Below are 6,893 nucleotides of genomic sequence, written 5' to 3'. Positions count from 1 at the left end.
CCTTGAGAAAGATTCAGGCCTAATGAAGACAGTACTACAAATCTTGCAACATATGGAAAGAAAAAACCAGGAGAAACCTACACAAACGTTGATTAAACTGCTGACTACAAATATAGGGTAGCTTTGTTAAGAAGTCATTGCCTTTTGTTTATACATTTGCATTATACCTTTGTGACATGCACTCAGTCACCTACACGGGATTAACAATTGGCAGCCCCTGATGCACAAATCTGCATTTGTAAACCAGAGTTATAAAATTAATAAATAATTCAATGTTGTAAGAAATGGTTGCCTTGCGACAGTGGCTTAGAGCACTGTTCCTGCACGTAAGTGTCGTACACAGAGCAGAAGCAACTATCTCACCAAGGAAGTCCCCCAATGTTTTTTTGTTCGTGAATTTGAAGACTTCCATGGAAGATGTCCATCTCATAGAATACATTAAAGGCGCTAGGTGGTAATGAAGAATTGGGAGCCAAACCAGTGAGAAGTCCACAAGGGTATATATAACAGCTAACCAGCAGTTTCATTATTCTGTGTAGAAGTTGCAGCAAGGCTATATATTGTATTTACAGCTTTGTGAAGCTTGAACATCTGGCTTCCTTATGGAACACATGGGCAAAATGAAAGTGGAGGTCTCGCGTAAGTAAACTCGAGCCATCGAACACTGGCCTGTATGGCGGTCTTTATGAAAAATAAAGCACAGAGTTGTGCAGAAACATTGACCAAGCAATATTTTTCCGACAGCTCTGCAAAAAAACTAAAACTTCAGTTTCAAAGCCAATTCAGACTCTATAACACCATCCTAATTCATATGAAATCAATATATGATGAAAGCAGATACGCATAAAGATTAACTATTGCAAAAAACCTGAACGAACAAGATTGTACATTAACGCCTCATTCAGAAATAATTACCTTCAGCATGCAAGCCCTTCAAAAAGAAACTGAACATGTTAGGGTGCAGGCTAAAAGCATAAAGCAAGGAATCCTGTTTTCAAAGTGTCAGAAAAGGCCAGTCACTTGTGATATACTACCACACAGAATCACAGTGAACACTGCAGCAACACTAAAAAACACCTACAAAGCAGTACACAGTGGCAAACTCATTACAGGATACAATTTGTTACAAAATAATAACAGCAGAGATTGAACAAAATTTTCAGAGATCCCCAATAATAAAACAAAGCAAAAAAAAAAAATTAAATGCCAAGCGGGCAGAATTACATTGAATAAGCCAAGCAAGCACTTGCAAATATTAAAGCCAGCACAGCACAAGAATAAGGAAGACAGAATCATTTGTAATACACAGCAACGCATAGGCTTAATATTCCAATGCATACAGAAAGATATCAATTGAGCACCTCTACTCAATGATCATAAAATGCTGAGTATGCTCACTTCTGTACACTTAATGTCACATATATGGAGAACTCCATCATAACCATTACTTTCGTTTTAGTTGCATTCATTTAATAACAAGTTTCATTTTTCTTATCTGGCACACAAAATAAAGCTTACTTATTGCAAATACTTTTCATTTGAACATGGCCCAACTCCTCCTTCAAGGATGAAACCGATTTGTGCCCAAACCATGATTTGTGCATGGACATAATGCACTGAGAGTACTGCACATGCAATTTTACATGTTATGAACATCAAGCAGTGGAGTCGGATAAAGTTAGTTGGCATGATATTGCAGGTTTCTTCCCCTGGCACCTTGCACACCTTGGATACTGACCTGTAAAACGACAAAGAGCAAAACAGCATAACTATACAAGGAAAACACAAATGTCACAAGCTGAGCTGATTGTGTTTTGTATAATAAACAACACTCAATGCAGAAGTTAAAAGGCACAAAAAAACATCTGCCTACACATTGTGTTCATTAAACTTTTACCAGCACATATAGACCTTTTCAAAATTGGCCAAAGGGAGCTGCCATATTGGAGACTGGGCTGTGCTCATAACACAGGAAAAAGCTGCGGGTTCTCCCCCCACACCTGGTTCTCAGTCCAGTCAAACCAGTTTCTCCAAGCCCCGCAGGGAGCACCTGTTAAAGCAGGTGTTTGCATGTACTGTGCGACACCACGGACCCCAGCACCCACGCTTAGCCGTGCGTGGCATCGCCGTGTCTGGGGAAAAGGGGATCCTGGTGGTTGAGCCGATGCCGAGTGTTTGGACCCTTAAGGCCCCTCGGCGGAGGCAACACGCCACTTTGGCCCACGCTTCCCCCAGACGGCACCTCCGGGCTGACCCACCCGGGGAAAAATCGGCAGTCGCCTTTTCCTGTTCTCCCCTTTATCTTTCACTTTCCTATCTCTTTTCTTGGCACTGTCCTGTCACCTCCTCCTTTCTTGTTTTTTCCTTTTTCCTGGCGGCGAGGGTTAACCTTGTGTGGAGTAGCTACCCTGAGTTACCCATATTCGGTTATAGTAGAGGTGTACAGCTGGCGTCGGCAGGGCTTGTTGCAAGTTTCCTGTCCCGCCCCCTTGTTGGGCTCCGTGGTGGGTGGCTGGCACAACTACCGAAAAAGCAAACCCTTTCATGGACTCTCTATCCTTAACACATGATCGCCCTCCAAACAAAAGAGGGCGGACCGATGTAACAGGCCAGTTCGTGCAAAAACAAAAAGAAACCTTTCCGAAATACCACATTGTTTATAGTGAACAGTCAGAAAGCCCAGCTAAGAAAATCTCTCCATTTACGGTATCAAAATGTCTCACAGGAAGCCTAGGCCCCGGTTACAAGGTAACCAAACTAGCAAATGGTGACCTCTTGCTGGCAGTCAGGACCAAACACCAGTTCTCTTATCTGAAAAATATTGTGGCACTTGGGGACATACCCATCTCCATCACACCCCACCGATCTCTCAATACTGTCCAAGGTGTTATATCAGAAAGTGACTTCTTGTCCCTGACTGAGGAAGAAATGGCAGAAGGATTTGCTGACCAAAATGTCATAGGTGTCTATAGAATCAAGATCCGAAAGGATGACAAGGAAATCCCCACCAAACATCTTGTTTTGACTTTCAACAGCAGCACGCTCCCAGAATCAATTGAAGTGGGATACATAAAAGTAAATGTCAGGCCATATATACCAAATCCAAGATGTTTCAAATGTCAGAGGTATGGTCACGGATCGCAGAGCTGCCGCGGCCGTACCACATGTGCCAAATGTGCCTCAAACGAACATAATTCAGACAACTGTGCTGCAGCACCGCACTGTGCAAACTGTGACGGGGAGCACCCCACTTACTCAAGAGCTTGTCCAACTTGGAAAGATGAAAAGCAAATCATTACCATCAAAACAACTGAGAACATAACTTACAAAGAAGCACGAACCAAATACTCCCAGACAAAACGCACAGCATTCCAGTTCACGGCAAAGCCAAATCTCGCCGAAGTGGTGCGACGGGGCGGGGCACCACACCGGCCTTCAACACCTGCCCAGGCCACACAAAGTGAGCTTGAGGTAGGGCCTTCTGCGCCCCTGATGGAAGTGGATAGTACCACTCCACCCCAAAAACAGGCTACCCGTTCCTTCGGGGCGGTGGTCCACAAGACCTTTGCCCTTGAGGCGGGGTCTAAAAACAATGAACACGTGCCTCCGGCACAATTGTCCGCCTCCTCTGAAGAGGTGAGGGACACATCCAGCCAAGATGGCCATGTGCCTTCGTCGTCACACAGACGGCGAAGCTCCTTGGAGCGATCCAAGAAAGACAGGGCCCGCATCACGGGCCCTGAAAAATCATAACTCTACTTCTAAACTCACAAAAGAATAAGATGGTGTTCCTAGTGCAATGGAACTGCAGGGGACTTTTAACCAACATAAACGACATAAAAGATATCCTAACCACACTCTCACCTGTTGCGCTTTGCTTGCAAGAAACAAATCTAGGTCCCAAGCACACAAAAATACTAAAAAAATATCAAGTTTTCCGCCGAGACCGACAGCAAGCCAGCAGACTTTCCGGTGGAGTGGCCATTATAGTGCAAAATGGTATTGCAGCCCGAGAACACTAATTAAACACCAGATTAGAAGCTGTGGCAGCCACATTACTTACATATAAAACCATTTCTGTGTGTTGCGTCTATATTCAACCTCACCTCAAAATAACTCTCCATGATTTAGAACATCTTTTGAGCCAGCTTTCAGAGCCATACGTGGTAGTAGGCGATTTTAATGGGCACTCACCCCTGTGGGGAAGTGAGAAAACTGACGCGCGAGGCCAAGTTATAGAGAACCTTATTCTTTGCAGTAATACATGTTTGTTAAACTCCGGAAAACCTACTTTCTGTTCTCCAAACACAGGAAAGATGAGCGTTTTAGATTTGTCCTTTTGCTCGCCCTCTATCTTTAACGATTTTAAATGGAATGTTTTAAATAATCCATATGGGAGTGTTCACCTACCTGCACTAATCAGTTTATCATCTTCAACATCTGTCATACCGACCAAACCACGACGTTGGAAACTCCATTTAGCAGACTGGGATTTTTTTAGAACGGAAGCAGACTTAGAAACAATTTTTTCAGAGGAGCATAGCATAGATCAAATTAATGAACTCATCACAGATTGCATTATAAATGCCACGCACCTTGCCATTCCACAAACCTCAGCAGTGGTACAATAAAATAGCAAAATTTGGTGGACACGGGAATGTAGGGAGGCAAAAAAACAACAAAATAAAGCCTGGGGTAAGTTTCGAAGATACCCAACATATGAAAATTTGACAGCTTATAAAAAAGCTAAAGCTCGTTATATTCGTCGCAACGCCGAAAAACAATCATGGCAGAAATTCGTGACATCTATAAACAGCTCAACACCATCTAAAAGAATGTGGGAACATAAGCTTCCAACAAGTGGCAGCACAAACAAACCATACAATAGTTTAATTACACTGCAAGAATTGAAGAAAGTCCTAGCTAGAGGTAAACAAACTGCACCAGGTCCTGATCAAATTCATTAGGAGATGCTTGCTCATCTATCCAAAGCCTCTGTAGAGGCACTCCTGAAATTTTTTAACACAATTTTGGTTCTAGGGAAATTGCCGGAAGCTTGGAAAAGGGCCATTATTGTACCATTCTTAAAACCAGGAAAACTGCCAACTTCTCCTAACAGTTATAGACCTATTGCTCTCACCAGTTGTCTAGCGAAATCTTTTGAAACTATTTTAAATACTAGATTAACCTTTGTTTTAGAATCTCGTGAACTTATTAATATTCATCAGTGCGGTTTTAAGAAAGGTTGCTCAACAACTGACCACATAGTACGCCTTGAAAACACTGTCCGAGAGGCTTTTATACATAAACAGCATTGCCTCGCAGTTTTCTTCGACCTAGAGAAAGCTTACGATACAACTTGGAGGTACGGAATCCTACGGGATTTAGCAGATCTAGGCATCCGAGGCCGAAGGCTAAATGTCTTAAATAACTTTCTCTCACACCGTTTTTTCCAAGTCCGCCTCGGCGCCACCCTGTCTAGAAGCTTTGTTCAGGAAAACGGGGTGCCACAAGAGTGCATTCTAAGCACAACCCTTTTCGTTGTAAAAATGAATTCCATTTGCAGAGAAATCCCAAATTCCATTGTTTTCGCTCTATGTAGATGACCTTCAGATAGCCTGCACATCCTCAAATATACAAACATGTGAGAGGCAAATACAAATAACAATTAATAAACTAGCGAAATCGGCCGACAAAAATGGATTTCAGTTTTCCCCACAGAAGACGGTGGCAGCTATGTTTTCGCTCAAGCGAGGTATTCAGAACAGCCCTGTCCTCCACTTAAATAAAAAAGAATTACCGGTGAAAACTGAACACAAATTTCTAGGCATTATGTTCGACAAAAAAGTTACATTTCTACCACACATAAATATACTGAAAAAGAAAGCTTCCAAATCTCTTAACATACTGAAAGTTCTTTCACGGAAACGTTGGGGATCCGACAGGGCATGTCTTCTACATATATACCGCTCTGTTATACGCTCACGCTTAGACTATGGGAGCATAGTATATGGTTCAGCTAGACCTTCATACCTTAAAAAATTAGACACGGTACATAACTTAGGCCTTCGCCTTGCGTGCGGAGCGTACAGAACATCCCCAATAAATAGCCTTCATGTGGAAACGAACGAGCCTTCACTGAAAGACAGACGAAATGCACTCACATGCGCTTATGTTCTCAAAATAAGGACACGGAAAAAACACATCTGTTACCCGATTGTCACAACTTGCCCCTCCCGAACATTATTCACAAATAAGCCTCAGACAACACGACCATTGATAATGCGATTTGAAGACATTTGCCGTGAGCTCCACATTCTGGACACCTTGCCTGATGTCGCTCAAGAAAGTAGGCCCCTGGCTCCATGGTACAACTTTCCAAAAGTCTGTGACCTCACTCTTACACAGTTCAAAAAGAGCGAAACTCCTACAGAACATATATTACAAGAATATTGCGCACTAAAAGAGAAATACAGCAAATGCACAGAGTTTTACATGGACAGATCAAAAACTGCCTCCTATGTTGGCTGCGCTGTAGTGGATCGGAACTCCGAAAAAATTATTGGACTTCCTCAATGTGCATCAGTATTTGCAGCCGAGTGTTATGCTGTCCTGGTAGCTGTAGCAAAAACTGTGTACGAGGGCACTGAGAACAGTGTTATCTATACAGATTCACTGAGTGTACTCACAGCTCTAACTCCAGAAATGCAGTCATGCCATTACTCGGTAACATAATACACGATGTAATAAAGATCTTAACCCAAGGACATAACATAATATTCTGTTGGGTTCCAAGCCACATGGGCATTGAAGGAAATGAGAGAGCGGACGTGTATGCTGCTCAAGCAGGCAGGAAAGAAATAAAGTAAACATACCTTACAAGGATTGCATAA

Source organism: Amblyomma maculatum, chromosome 8 (genome assembly GCF_055883805.1).
Source record: "Amblyomma maculatum isolate TAMU_Amacu chromosome 8, ASM5588380v1, whole genome shotgun sequence".
NCBI classification, from domain to species: Eukaryota; Metazoa; Arthropoda; class Arachnida; order Ixodida; family Ixodidae; genus Amblyomma; species Amblyomma maculatum.
Note: the sequence above shows the minus strand (reverse complement) of the source record.